Raw genomic sequence first — 14,514 nt, 5'->3', positions numbered from 1 at the left:
GCGCCCTCTCTCTCTCAAAAAACTGGATTGTGTCGATGGTTTCTGCACTCTATAAATTAAAAAAAATCATCGAATCGTGCATTCAAAATGGATGAATTTTGTGGCATATAATTATTCATTGATAGAGCTGTTTGTTTTTTTTTTTTAAGTCAAAGCAGACACGGTTCTTCTTACCCACAAGCTACAGGGCACCTGACATTTAGCAGAAGAGACACACACATCTGCAAATGTAATATTTTGAGCTAATTTCATTTATAGAAGCATATCAATGTGAAATGGTTTTCTTTCCAATTATGTTTCATACCTGATCTCAAAATACAAAATTCTCCTTGCCATCTCTCTCTCTCTCTCCCCCCCATCATCTATCTGTCAATCTATTCATTATCTATCTACCATTGAAATAGTGTAGGAGTAGACAAAATTGAAAGACTAGAGGTGGTCCCGGCTTTTGAGTAGTTTATATGTAAGTATGCAAATAGCAAAGGTTTCCCCGTCATTCTTTCTGTCTGTTTTTATCTCTGTCTCTGTTTTTTTTTTTTTTTTCACTCCAGGTGGAAGATGCTGAAATTATTGGTTTGACCAAGTTTTGTGAGTGGAGTCTGGGAACATTTTGAGGAAAAGAGTAATTCATGGGTAGACATTTTCTGTAGTGAAAGGAATTGGTGTGGTGAAAAGCGTAAAGCAAATGTTCCAGAAAAGGGAAATTATGGGAGAATAATTTAATCCAGTTGTTGACGGATGTATGAAGAAGAACAAATACATCTGCTTGACTTAAACCTTATTCTAGAACATATTTTTTTAAGTTTATTTATTTTGAGAGAGAGAAAGAGAGCATGAGCAGGGGAGGGGGGGAGAGAGAGGGAGAGAGAGGGAGAGAGAGAGAATCCCAAGCGACGAATCTCTGCACTGATGTGGAGCTTGACTCGGGGCTTAAACTCATGAACCACAAGATCATGACCTGAGCAGAAACCAAGAGTTGATGCTTAACTGATTGAGCCACCCAGGCACCAAGGATAAACCAGAACTTACTCCTGGGATCTCTTGAGCTATCCTGGAGAGATTCAGTTGTGGTTTTTTTTGCTTTTGTTCTTTTTCAGCTTTCACCATAGGACTTTCCTAGGGCCATGGTAAAAGAGAACCTCTTTACCCTGCACCCCCCACCCCCCGCTTACCCAATATTGTAGCCTTATTCTCCAAAATTCTTAATTTCACAGGTCCAGTGTTGATGTGGGAAATGTACATTCATGTGGTTGCTGAAAGCAAAGGGTGCAGTGTGGCCACACTGGGGCAGCAGACGCTCGGCTTTTCTAGCTTTTTCTCCCGGAACTGTGATAAATGGAGTGTTCTACGTACACATTACTCTCTTTAATTTATATGTCTTTTCCAGACTGCCGAACTGAGAGAAAGGACTATCCTTAAAATACTAACAACGGAGACCTCATGTTTTAATTAGAGGTTGGGTAAGAGCTTGCTTTTTTTTTTTTTTTTTTTTTTTCCTAATGGCTAGTTTTTCAGAGGTCACTGAGGGCAAGGGACTGTTTCTTAGTCATTGGATAGCCTCGGGGCAATCATAGTGCCCGCCATCTCATGAGAGCTCGGTAAGTTTTGGTTGTCATTAGTGTTTTTAGAAGGCAACTGCTCCAGCTCGCCAAAAGCACAATCTCTAAGATTTCAGACCACCGCATCCAAAGGGACCTGCATCACCTCAGCTAAAGGTATTCACACGGTCGAGCAGATCTGCACATTTTCTATAGTTCGGCAGTCACGAATCAGATGCGATTCAGGTCGCCGCTTCTCAAAGAACCTTAAAAAAAAAAAATCAGTGATTCTGAGAAAGCATCTCTGACATGGTTACTTCTTATTTACTGTGTGAAAATTAATACAAGGAAACCTCATTAACGTGGACTCCGGAGGCTGGAAGCGGGGAGTGGTAGAAGGCGCCTACCAGAAATGTCAATTACAGGAACAAATCATCAATTACAGACCCCTAACAGAAGACTCTTCAAGAGGAAAGAATGATCAATTACAGGCCCCCCAAGAGGAAATTGACCCCCCACCCTCCACCCAGGGGCGCCTGGGTGGCTCAGTCAGTTAATCGTCCGACTTTGTGGCTCTGGTCATGATCTCACGGTTCGCGGGTTCGGGCCTCAAAGTCTGGCTGTCTGTTGTCTGCATGGAACCCGCTTCGGATCCTCTGTCCTTCTCTTTCTGCCCCTCCCTCATTCGTTCTCTGTCTCTGTGTCTCTCTCTCTTTCACTTGCTCACTCTCAAAAATAAATAAACATTAAAAAAAAAAAAAAAAGAAATGGACTACCCCTGCAACTCAACCAAGGAGAAACCATCATCACGCTGAACCCCTGCTTTTCTCAAACAGGCTTGCATTCAAAACCGCCTCTCCCAATTCCTCCTTCTCCATAAAATAGGGCTCCTCTCCTCCATTTGTTGGACTCACCTGTGGTTTTCCCATAGCTTGCATAGCCCATATTGTAATTCTCTGCTCTTCTGGAATAATCCCGTTTTGTTTTTTTTTTTTTTCTGTTAAAATAACTGGCTATTTTCTTTTTAAGGTTAACACTTTTGAGCTTTCACGGGCTCTACCCCATTTGCCTTTTTTTTTTTTAATTTTTAAAAGTTTTTGTTTATTTACGTAATCTCTGCACCCAACGTGGGGCTGGAACCCACGACCCTGAGATCAAGAGTCACATGCTCTTCCGACTGAGCCAGCCAGGCGCCCCTCCACCCCGTTTGTTTAAACCCGTTCGTTGGATGCCTACGTTTTCTTAGGTGCTCCTTACCCACATAGCCCATTTCATATTTCTCTACATTGTAGGAAAACTGGTTCACCCCTGTTTTTGTGGGTGCTGCAGCCTGGGATGCCCTTTTCTTCTCAGTCTAATTCTTCTGAGTCTTTCCTGGCTAGCTCAAGGCATGCCCTACCGATGCGGCCACAACGGACTCTTTTGTCGCTCAGTCTTAACCTCAGCACAGTGCTGTGCTAGATCACAGGCCCATTCATTTCCCTCCGTTATGAAGAAGACCATCAGCTCCCTGAGGCCAGAGCCCTGCCTTATTTGGCATTGCCTTTGCCCCGTCCACCGGAATTTCTGGCACGTTGGAGTGGCTCCATACATGTTTGTGGAATGAGTAAGTGAATCAATCCACTCACCGCTGAATGAGATGTTGCATTTCCTTCCCTTCTCCTCCCCAGTTAAAATGCCTTGATATTAAGAAAAAGGTCCCGCTTAGGAAATTATTTTAGAAAGAGGCAGTCAGCTCCTACCTCCCACACAAGGAACATCAGAGAATACAAATGAATCGTCATTTACATGCGGGACTTCCTGAAGGAGGAAATTTGCACTGTGAAGCTCTCAACGTCCCAGCCACTGTGGAGTCAGTGGTGATAGGGGCCAAGCTCCTGGCACGCAGCTCTGGGAGATGCCCTGCGTCGGGCTTCCAGAAGCCCCTCCGTGTTCCAAGGATGCTCTCTGTTGATTTTCACAGCATCTCTGAGTGATAAGCATGAGCAATGGAGAATTTCTTTCCTTCCTGCCCTTTTCTCTCTCTCTCTCTCTCTCTCTCTCTCTCTCTCTCTCTCTCCCCTCTCTCCTTTAACCTTCTTAACAGAGAGCTAGAAAACAGAAAAAGACCTAAATCAGCCAGGACACATTCTGGTGCTCATTCCACCAATCTGTGCTTCCTGTAGCTTAAACAGGTCTGGGTTTTAATGAATCCGTGGCATATGGGCCATAATATTCCAAGTGCCTGGCATTTCCTGCAATTTATGATCAGGCGGGGAATAGGTTGTTTTCTCCTTTTGAATGAATTCTCACAGGCCGAGCTTTGGAGTTCGCAAACTTGACACGTATTGTTCTCAAGGTCTGCGTCATGGGCGAGGCGAGATTGTTTTGTGTGCTGTCTCCTCCGTGAACAGAGAAGTTCACAGTCCCTCTCCAGCGACCGACAGTTGTTGGGCACGTGCCTTGTAGATCAAGGGCTCTCCTTCTGACTTGACTTCTGGTTTGTTTGTTTGTTTTTAATTTTCTCTGGTTTCCAAAAAGCCTTGTTGACCCTCGTGGCAGTGAAAGTCTGCGAATTCAGAAATGACCTGACCTGCGTGCGCTCTTTGTTTTGGCTGGGTCTTTCCGAGTCGCCTTGAGCGTGGGGACGGTAGCTACGTCTCTTTGTTCCAGCTTGCTGAGAAAGCTGCTGTTGCATATCTCTTGTGGGCATTTAATGCCCCGCGCAGGTGACACCAACGGATGGCAGTGAGCTTAAGCAAATACCTGTGCGACTAATATTGATGTTCGTGTTGTGTTCGTGAAGTGAATCGAAGTTCCCCGCAAGCCTGACCTTCTCCTCTCCACCAAATCTCTGGCTGGCGATGGTAGCAGCGGATTTTTTTTTTTTTTTTTTTTTTTAAGAACCTCAAATTGCATTTCTCAGGAGTGCCTTCTACGGGAACTTTTCCCATGCTTTGTTTTCTAATATTTTATGTGCACAGGTCTTCCGAGCTCGCAAGAACTCTTTTAAGACGGGATCCCTGGATATGTCTGTGAAAGGCATTCTTTTCTGAGCCAGACTGTCAGGGGAGCTATTTAGAGCCTCCATCGCTCCGTTTGAGGGCTGAATGCTGCATTTTTCTGAGCATATTCTTAACGCAAACACCGAAAGGCTGCAAGCGTGCTGAGTATTTCCAGACCCAGGCAATTTGTCAGTGAACTGTAGATTTTCTCTTGCACTGAGGAGCCCTCCAGAAGCACCACTGGAATTTCCAAAATGAGCCCTCAGTATGTTGAAGCCACTGGCATGAGCCTGGGTTCACTGGCATCCAGGAGAGTCCTTTTCTCGATGTTGAAGGTACCCTTGCAGTACACCTTGGGTAAAATATTTGGAATCCCTGAGCTACTAGAAAAATGAGGAAAACTGTAGGTTCCAAAGATCCCAGTTCCAACTATGGGGGCGCCTGGGTGGCTCAGTCGGTTGAAGCTCCCACTCCGGCTCAGGTCGTGATCTCATGGTTGGTGAGTTCCAGCCCCTCATTGGGCTCTGGGCTGTCAGCCCAGAGCGCACTTCGGATCCTCTGTCTCTCCGTCTCTCTCTCTCTCTCTCTCTCTCTCTGCCCCTCCCCCACGTGTGCACAAGGACTCTCTCTGTCAAAAAGAAATATATTTTTTTTTATTAAAAAGCGCAGCATCCTTATTTTAAAAAGATCCCAGTTCAAAGATAAACATCAGGAAAGCTAGGAAGCAAGAGTCCTGGGTTTGCAATTTGTCACAGATGTAACAATTCTTGGGGCCTGTGGGGGGCACACAACGTCCTTCTCTCACTGTGGGGAGACAGAGGCTGGGGGAGAACCGAAAAGGACTTCCCGGGGAACGCAATTCAGCCGGGGACACCGTACCTACATCGGATCTTGTTAGCGCTTGATGGGGCACGAGTGTTCCCATGGTAATTCCCTGAGGTTAACCAGCTATGACAGGGGAAAGTGGTAGCCATATGATTCATGAATGTGTATAACCAAACTGTCCCAGGCAAGGTTCACAGGGTCACGTAGAGACCAGCGTCTGAGGTCAGGTTTCAGGGTACCTGCACGTGCTTTCCTGTAAGTTTTTTTCCCCCTTTCCTTTCCTGCCACAAGAAAGGACTAGAAGAAAAGTCGAACGCCCATAATTTTACTGGGGCTTCACCGAGCGTAGGGTAGGTACCATTTCACGTATGTGGATCGTATGGGGCTTCTCAGATGCACAACCGACGTCCCCGGTTTGTGAACTGGTGAGTTTAAAACTTGAATGATGGATGGTAACATTCCGTGGTTCATGGTGGGACGAAGTTAGAAGGGGAAAACAATGACCCACGGTGTAAGCCACAGGCACGTCAAAATGAGAAGCTGTACTAATTGAAAGAACTTCCTCTTGAAGCTCGGATTACCTTGGGAAAGTGTACGATGTTCTGTACCAGCACTTCAAAACATTTAAGCTTCTGTGATGCCTGCTTGACTTGATTCCAAATGCATTACCTCCTGCAGATAAAACATGGGAGCAGGAGCTGACTTTGGAAATAGTATAGATCAAATGAAGCCCAGTGTCTTCAGAGCCAGTTTCCTTGGTTTTTACTTCCTTTGGCCACCCAAACACTGTTAACTTCGGAGGTGATACATCAATCAAATGGGTTCTACTTTGGAGTCATTCGGTCTTCTATCTTACGACAGTTAAGTTGGTGAACTCTTTGCTCTTAAGTAGATTTTATTAAAAATTATATATTACTCGAGGGGCGCCTGGGTGGCTCAGTCGCTCAAGCATTCGACTTCGGCTCGGGTCACGATCTCGCCATTTGCTAGTTCGAGCCCCGTGTCGGGCTCTGTGCTGACAGCTCGGAGCCTGGAGCCTGCTTCGGATTCTGTGTCTCCCTCTCTCTCTGCCCCTTACCTGCTCGTACTCTGTCTCTGTCTCTCTTTCTCAAAAATAAACACATTAAAAAAAAAAAAAAGAAAGAAACCGGGGGGCTCCTGGGTGGCTCTGTCGGTTAAGTGTCTGACTTTGGCTCAGGTCATGATCTCACAGTTTGTGAGTTCGAGCCCCGCGTCGGGCTCTGTGTTGACAACTGGGAGCCTGGAGCCTGCTTCGGATTCTGTGTCTCCCTCTCTCCCTGCCCCTAACCCACTCGCACTCTGTCTCTCAACAATAAATAAATGTTAAAACAACAACAACAACAACAAGTTTTAGAAAGCCCCTAAGGCAGAATCATGCTTGGCGTGTTTGAGGAATAACGAGGAAAATGATGATGGGGAAAAGCAGAAGGAGGTAAGACCAGACTACGAGAAGAACTTGGAATTTGACTCTGACTGGAATGCGAAGTCACTGGAAGGTGTTGGCTTGAGTGACAGGGGTACAGTGTTGGGAAGAAGACTGTTGGCAGGCGGGGGGGGGGGAAGGGGGGGAAGCAGAGAAAATGGCAGCTCATACTGGGAAGTAAGTAATGAGAAGACGTCATAGTCTGGATGTATTTTGAAGGTATCGCAGAATGGCAAATTGGCGGGTTGGACGTCGAGCGCCAGAAACCAAGGATGACTCCAACGTTTCTGCCCCGAACAGCTGGAAAAGTGGGATTGTCAAATACCAAGATGGGAGAGCATGGAGGAGGTGAAGGGGGCAAGACCAGGAGGGTTTTTGTTTGTTTGGGGGATCGTTAATTATTTTTTTACTTTAAAAATAACTTTTAATTGAAAGATTTTTTTTAAATTAATTAACCAATTAATTAATTTAGAGAGAGACAGCGTGAGTTGGGGCAGGGGCAGAGAGAATCCCAAGCAGGCTCCGTGCTGTCAGTGCAGAGCCCGCCATGGGGCTTGAACTCATGAACCGTGAGATCGTGACCTGAGCCGAAACCAAGAGTCAGACTCTTGGCCGACTGAGCCACCCAGGCGCCCCTGGAAATATCATATCCTAGCAGAAAAACACTCATTGAATTTTCCCAAAGTGACGTCCCCTGAAACCCGCACGCAGATCGAGGAATAAAACCCTGTCACAGACACAGAGGTAGTGACTTCGGGCTGGTATTTGGATAACAGGTCTTTTGTGCAAGGAGATTTAAAAAAAAAAAAAAAATTGAGCTTTGGCAACACGCAGATGGTAGGTGAAGCCACGAGGCGAGGTGACATCACCTGGGAAGTAGACTTGAGGACTCAGCTGTGGGATCGTCTAACACTTAGTGATTGGAGACACGAAGAGGACACAGCAGAAGAGACCGAGAAGGAGCGGACAGTGACGTGGGGCACATCAAGACAGAGTGAAAAGAAAGAGAGAGCATCTGCTAAGTACATGCATTCTGCTACATACTGGGAATAAAGCAGTGAACAAGATCGATCATGTCCTCCCCCTCAAGGAGCTTATGTCAAGTGAGGTATATAGACAGGTAAAAAAATCTATCATCTATCTATCTATCTATCTATCAATCATCTATCTATCTATCATCTATTTATTATCTATCTATCATCTATCCATCTACCTATTATCTATCGATCTTGTGTCAGGATTCTCACACAGGGAGTCGCGACACGGAGCCTTTTCTTTCCAGGAGGCAGCTTTATTCCTGCTGGCGCCACTCAGTTGGGTTCGTACCCGAAGAACTGAGCCCCGAACGCCACGTGGTGTAGTTTCTTATGTCTTTTTTACTTCTTTGTCTCCCACATCTGGTAACACACAAACATGCCGTCTGATTAAGCGGTCTCATGTTACAGGGTCATGAGGGGTGTTGTCATGTACGCGTATAGCCAGGTTGCCTTGAGGTTTCTTTTTTCTCCTTAGGGAGGGGACCCTACCACAATCTATCTGTCTATCTATCTATCTATCTATCTATCTATCACCTATCTATCATCTCATTATAAATTATAAAACAGGCTCTGAAGAAAAAGCACAATGAAGATGTTTAAGTGGAGGCATCTGATTTAGTTAGGACCAGCTTCTCTGTGGAATTGATATTTAAGTTGACCCTTGAAGGATAGAGAGGGATTATGCGAGATCAAATGTGGGGGCTGTATTAGTTCGTTAGGGCTCATATAACAAAATACCACAAACTGGGTGGCTTCGGAAGGTTATTCTCTTATAGTTCTGGCAGCTACCAGTCAGAAGTCGAGGTGTAGCCAGGTCAGACTCTCTCTTTTGGAACGTGGCAGCAGTATCCCAATCTCTGCCCCTGTCTTCACCGGGCTTTCTTCTCTGTGCGTTTGTCTCTGCGTCTTCTCTTCTTAGACGGACACCGATGATCGGACTTAAGGCCCACGTTAAATCTGGCATGATTTCCTCTTGAGATCCTCCATTAATCACATCTGCAGAGACCCTATTTCCAAATAACGTCACATTCTGAGATTCTGAGTAGACGTGTCTTGGGGGGGGCGGAGAATCACTATTCAGTCCACGACAGAAGAGGGCCAGGAGAAAAAAAAAATGTTTAGGGGTGCGTGGGTGGTTCAGTTAGTTGGTCAAGCATCCGACTTTGGCTCAGGTCACGATCTCAGGGTTCGTGAATTTGAACCCCGTGGCGGGCTCAGTACGGACAGCCGGGAACCTGCTTTGGATTCTCTATCTCCCTCTCTTGTGCCTTCCCTGCTCGTGCGTGCACTCTCTCAAAAATAAATAAACACTTAAAAAATTAAAAAAAAAAAAAAAAAAGAAATGATCTGTTTGAAGCAATGACGTGCTGAAGCTGGTGGGAACCCACCCTGAAGAGCCGATCGTTAAATTTGTAGCAATTTTGTTATCTGTGCCCCAATCGCATCCACTGTTCCTGTCAACTTTATCCCTCTGGGTTAAAGTAGGCAGAATTCTTAAATGGCTTCCAATGAGCCTCACCCTTGTATAATCTTCTCACTCTTGAGGGTATTTGAAATCTTTGAATATAACATGAAGCCTGTGCTGATGTTATGTTATGTAGCAAAATGGAGATTATCCCAAGTGGGCCTGACCTAATCAGATGATCCTTCAAAAAAATTAAAAAAAAAAATTTTTTTTTGAGAGACAGAGAGAGACTGAGCACCAGGGGGGAGGGGCAGAGAGAGACACACACGGAATCCGAAGCAGGCTCCAGGCCCCGAGCTGTCAGCACAGAGCTTGACGCGGGGCTCGAACTCACTGACCGTGAAATCCTGACCTGAGCTGACACCGGACCCTTAACTGACTGGGCCACCCAGGTGCCCCCAGATGATCCTTTTAAAAGCAGGGTGTCCTCTGGCTGGTGACCGAAGAGGAAGGCTGAGATTTAAGCACAAGGATTCAGTGCACCCTTGCCGACTTGAAGACGAAGGGGGCAGCTGGGAAAAGAACGTAGGTCGGAGAACCAGCCATGCTATGCCTGACTTCTGGCACGCGGAACTGTGAGGTACTAAATTTGTGTTGTTTTAAGCTGCTACGTTTGTGGTCATGTCTCCCCTAACGAGAAACCTCGTACACTTCGGAGGCCCCGCTAAAGTAAGGCGAAGAAGGCTCAGGGCTGGTTTGCCGAGCAGGGGCTGACCACAGAGCAGTATCTATGAGGCACCGGAGACTCCTAAGGGGACAGGAGTGACGTTATTACCAGGTGTTACTCATATGATTACGACTTCATAACTGTCTCGTGAATTATAATCGTGGTTACGGGGTCCCGTGCCGATTCTTACGTGGTGTGCCATTACAAGTAAGCAGGCCACACTGTGGGCCTTGTGAGCACCGACGCAAATCCCGGCCGTGGAAAAAGGAACCGCGTGCATTGCTGCATCATGTTCTTTCAGATTCCAGGTTGTTCTCTTGGAATATAGTTTTTCTCTTTTTGCAGGTTGGGCAGGTGCTCTGGAGGATGTGGGCCCTTGGATACAACTCCAGACTCCTATTTGCTACGTAGAAGCAAACAGCTCGCACAACAGAAGCCCAGTGACCAAAAAAAAAAAAAAAAAAAAAAAAATTGCAGTCTTTCTAGAGATTTCCAATTGGTGCAAAGGGGTAGCACAGCCCTGGCGCAAATGTATCGCAAAAGAGTATTTCTTGTTCTCGGTTTTTCTTTTTTTTAAATTTTTTTTTAACGTTTATTTATTTTTGAGACAGAGAGAGAGACAGAGCATGAACGGGGGAGGGGCAGAGAGAGAGGGAGACACAGAATCGGAAGCAGGCTCCAGGCTCTGAGCCATCAGCCCAGAGCCCGACACGGGGCTCGAACTCACAGACCGCGAGATCGTGACCTGAGCTGAAAGTCGGCCGCTTAACCGACTGAGCCACCCAGGCGCCCCTTGGTTTTTCTTTTAAAGCAGCAGCTTTTGTAAATTTTTATTTATTTTTGAGAGAGGGTGCGTGCGTGTGTCTGCACAAGTGGGAGAGGGGCAGAGAGAGAGAGAGAGAGAGAGAGAGAGAGAGAGACAGAATTCGAAGCAGGCTCCAGGCTCTGAGCGGTCAGCACAGAACCGGATGTGGGACTCAAACCCATGTACCACAAGATAATGACCTGAGCCCAAGTCGGATGCTTAACTGACTGAGCCACCCAGGCGCCTTCAAAAGAGTATTTCTGATGTAGTGAGACACGATTGTGGCCTACTTTACTTGTAGGTGTTGACATGAAGTGTGCTCAAATGAATAAGGCTAATGAATGATAGGCGGCTGTTAGGGAGGAAGATCTTCTTTTTTTGCTCTATGGTCCTTCTAGCCAGACTTAGAATCAAATTGACCTAAGACAAATAAGAGAAAATGAGATTTAATAGGCGTTCATATTGGGAATCCACAGAGACATGGACGTTCCAAAGACAATGAGAAAACGTGAAGCTTATATAAGCTAAGGAGAGGGGTAGGGTCTGGGGATCCAAAGGGGAGGAAGGCCCTCAGTAGGAACTTGGGAGGAGATGTTTGGAAAAACAAAAGTTGCCCTGTGAGGCAGATAAGGTTCTTAGGTAAAGAGGAGGTCTCTATTAACAGCGCTCTTCCTGGGTGGGCTTTCCTTTCCCTTGCAAATTTAGGCAGTCAGGGGGCGGGGAGAGAGCTTTTCCTGCATCTGCTGGGTTTTGATTACCTTTAACTTGAACTGAACTTTATGCCAACGCGGCGCATTCTGGGTCGTCTCGTCCTGCACCCCTTTGTGGCTCTTGGGTTGAGCTGGAGTTAGTTTTTTAATGTTCATTTCCTTCCGATTCTCCCTAAAGGTGAGTTCTGATTCGGATCTCATGCTTCCTAGCTTTGTTGACTTAAGGTTGGGTCTTTATAGGAGTAATGGATCTTGCTGGATTGTATGTAAAATCAATGCGTGTTGGGCAGGGGGGGTCCAGATGGTGGGGAATGGCTTACAGGGTAGGGAACCGGTAGAGGAAACAGAAGCCTCGGCCTCTTCTCCCAGGCAGATGTCCTTGAAAAATAATATAATAATCCCATAATAATAGCTTTCCTTTCTATAGCACTTTTGAAGCAAAAGCAGTGATTATCTCCATTGTACCATGAAATACATGACCAGTGAAAATCAATAACTTCCCATTGAGAAAAAGGAGATCTGGCCAGGTATCTAAAACAAGATATGTGAACGAGAAGAGAGTTAGCACCACAAAGCACCGATGAAGCCGGGGAGGAGACAGATTTTAGAAGAGGGTTGCATGAGACAGAAGTTGCTGGATGTGTACTATGGGTGTTGATTTTAAAATGTGTGTGTGCGTGCGTGTGTTTTATTTAAGGTAACTTCTTTTTCTTTTTCTTTTTCTTTATTTTTATTTTTTAACGTTTTATTTTATTTTTGAGACAGAGAGAGACAGAGCATGAACAGGGGAGGGGCAGAGAGAGGGAGACACAGAATCTGAAACAGGCTCCAGGCTCTGAGCTGTCAGCACAGAGCCCGATGCGGGGCTCGAACTCACGGACCGCGAGATCATGACCTGAGCCGAAGTCGGCCGCTCAACCGACTGAGCCACCCAGGCACCCAAGGTAACTTCTTTTAAAAAATTTTTTTTTAAATAATTTTTTAAACATTTATTTATTATTGAGACACAGAGACACAGAGCGTGAGCAGGAGAGGGGCAGAGAGAGAGGGAGACACAGAATCCGAAGCAGGCTCCAGGCTCTGAGCTGTCAGCACAGAGTCCGACACAGGGCTCGAACTCGAAAACCTCGAGATCATGACCTGAGCCGAAGTCGGTCGCTTGACCGACTGAGCCACTCAGGCGCCCCTTAAGGTAACTTCTAGTGTGGGCTGAGACGGAATGCTATCTCCCATTTGATACAGATAAATTCAAAGGGGGCAAATGAGTTTTATTAATTAAACCTAAAACATTGCTTTTTTATTTGATTTATTTTAGAGAGAGAGCGCGTGTGTGCCTGAGTGGGGGAGAGGAGCAGAGGGAGAGGGAGGTAGAATCTCAAGCAGACTCCACGCTCGGCGCGGAATCCAACACGGGGTTCAATCCCACAACCCTGGGATCATGACGTGAGTAGAAATCAAGAGTCAGACCCTCAACCGACTGAGCCACCCAGGCGCCCCACACTTAAAATATTTCTTGCAGGGGCGCCTCGGTGGCTCAGTCAGTTGAGGGTCCGACTTCAACTCAGGTCACGATCTCACGGTTCATGAGTTCGGGCCCCGCATCAGGCTCTGTGCTGACAGCTCAGAGCCTGGATCCTGCTTCGGATTCTGTGTCTTCCTCTCTCTCTGCGCCTTCCCTGCTTGCACTCTCTCTCTCTCTCTCTCTCTCTCTCTCAAAAACAAACATTAAAAAAATTAAAAGAAAAATAAAGTATTTCTTGCAAAAAATATTACATGGTGGTGTAGGGGAGGAAAAATTGGCTTCTCCTCTACCCTCCTGGGTTCAGTGGCTGAGGCCTGTGAATCAAGCTGATCAAGGAACCGATTAACAAGAGAAAAGACGGTTTTATTATGTAAGTGCCCACGGGCGTTCACAAAGGAAAACGTGGCTCAAGGAGGCAGCCAATTAATGGAGGCTTATATACTATCTTAGGCTAAACCAAGGAAAAGGCATTTTGGGTTTCTGGGCAGGGGAGGTGAATTATGGGAAGGTAAGGGAGGAAATGTATGAAAAATACAGATAAAAGTGTCTCAGGTGATGAGTGGTGTCTTCCTGGTAGGAGACGTCTTTACAAATGGAAATTTCCTTTACAAAAGGGAAAATTTGTACTCTATTTTTGGGCAGTGAGGGGGAGATAAAGAGCTTTTCCTGTGTCTGCTGGTTCTCTTTGGCCTTTTAGCTCAAAGCAATTCATATGCCAAAGAGGCATATTTTGATCTCTTCAGTAGGCACATAATCCAGTTTTCTTTGGAAGTGGCTTTATCAGTGTCACTTATTTCGCAAATGATTTTCATGCATTTTTGCGTCTTTAAGTTAGAGATAGAAAGAAAAACCCATCCAATCAACTCGTAGCAATATTCCTCTGTCCGTTGCTTGGGGTGAGACACAGGGGAGGGAACGCTTGAGCAGGGACAGAACAGATCCGGGTCAGTTCATGCAGCGAATAACAACTGAGCCAGCAGGACAGAGAACGTCCCTGCCGTCAGGGAGCTTACAGTCTCGTGGAAAGGAGAGAGACTTTTAAGAAGCGAAACTTTTTTTGTTTGTTTGTTTTCTTTCTTTATTTTGAGAGAGAGAGAGAGAGAGAGAGGGAGAGCAGGAGGGGCAGAGAGAGAGGGAGAAACAGAGTCCCAAGCAGGATCCACACCGTCCACACAGAGACTGACGTGGGGCTCGAACTCACGAACCGTGAGATGGAGACCTGAGCCGAAATCAAGAGCCGGACGCTCAACCGACCGAGCCACTGAGGCGCCCCAAGAAGCGAAACTTAATAAGATAATTCAGAGTGGGGAAGAGGGTCAGAATATGCCACCCCCAAAATATGCCACTTTGGCACGAGGATTATTTTGAGCTGCGGATCAACTGAGAAACAATAGACACAGAAGGAACTCTCTGCCTTCTCCCTTTCTACCTAAAAGCAGGGCAAACATTTCCATTTGTAATGGTCTCTCCTCCTCACCTACCAGGAAGAAGAGAATGACCCTTAATCGCCACAGTTG

General features: G+C 46.1%; 1 non-coding gene across 1 annotated transcript; it reads right to left on the bottom strand.

Annotated features, from left to right (window-relative positions):
* Window positions 1–2,657: 2,657 nt before the first annotated feature.
* TRNAK-CUU (transfer RNA lysine (anticodon CUU)) lies at window positions 2,658–2,730 on the bottom strand. Its single transcript has one exon. It is a non-coding gene; the product is annotated as a tRNA-Lys (tRNA).
* Between the last annotated feature and the right edge of the window lie 11,784 nt (window positions 2,731–14,514).

Source organism: Herpailurus yagouaroundi, unplaced genomic scaffold, assembly GCF_014898765.1.
Source record: "Herpailurus yagouaroundi ecotype Mexico unplaced genomic scaffold, PumYag 67793, whole genome shotgun sequence".
Classification (NCBI taxonomy): domain Eukaryota; kingdom Metazoa; phylum Chordata; class Mammalia; order Carnivora; family Felidae; genus Herpailurus; species Herpailurus yagouaroundi.
This window is presented reverse-complemented; position numbering and strand designations above follow the sequence as displayed.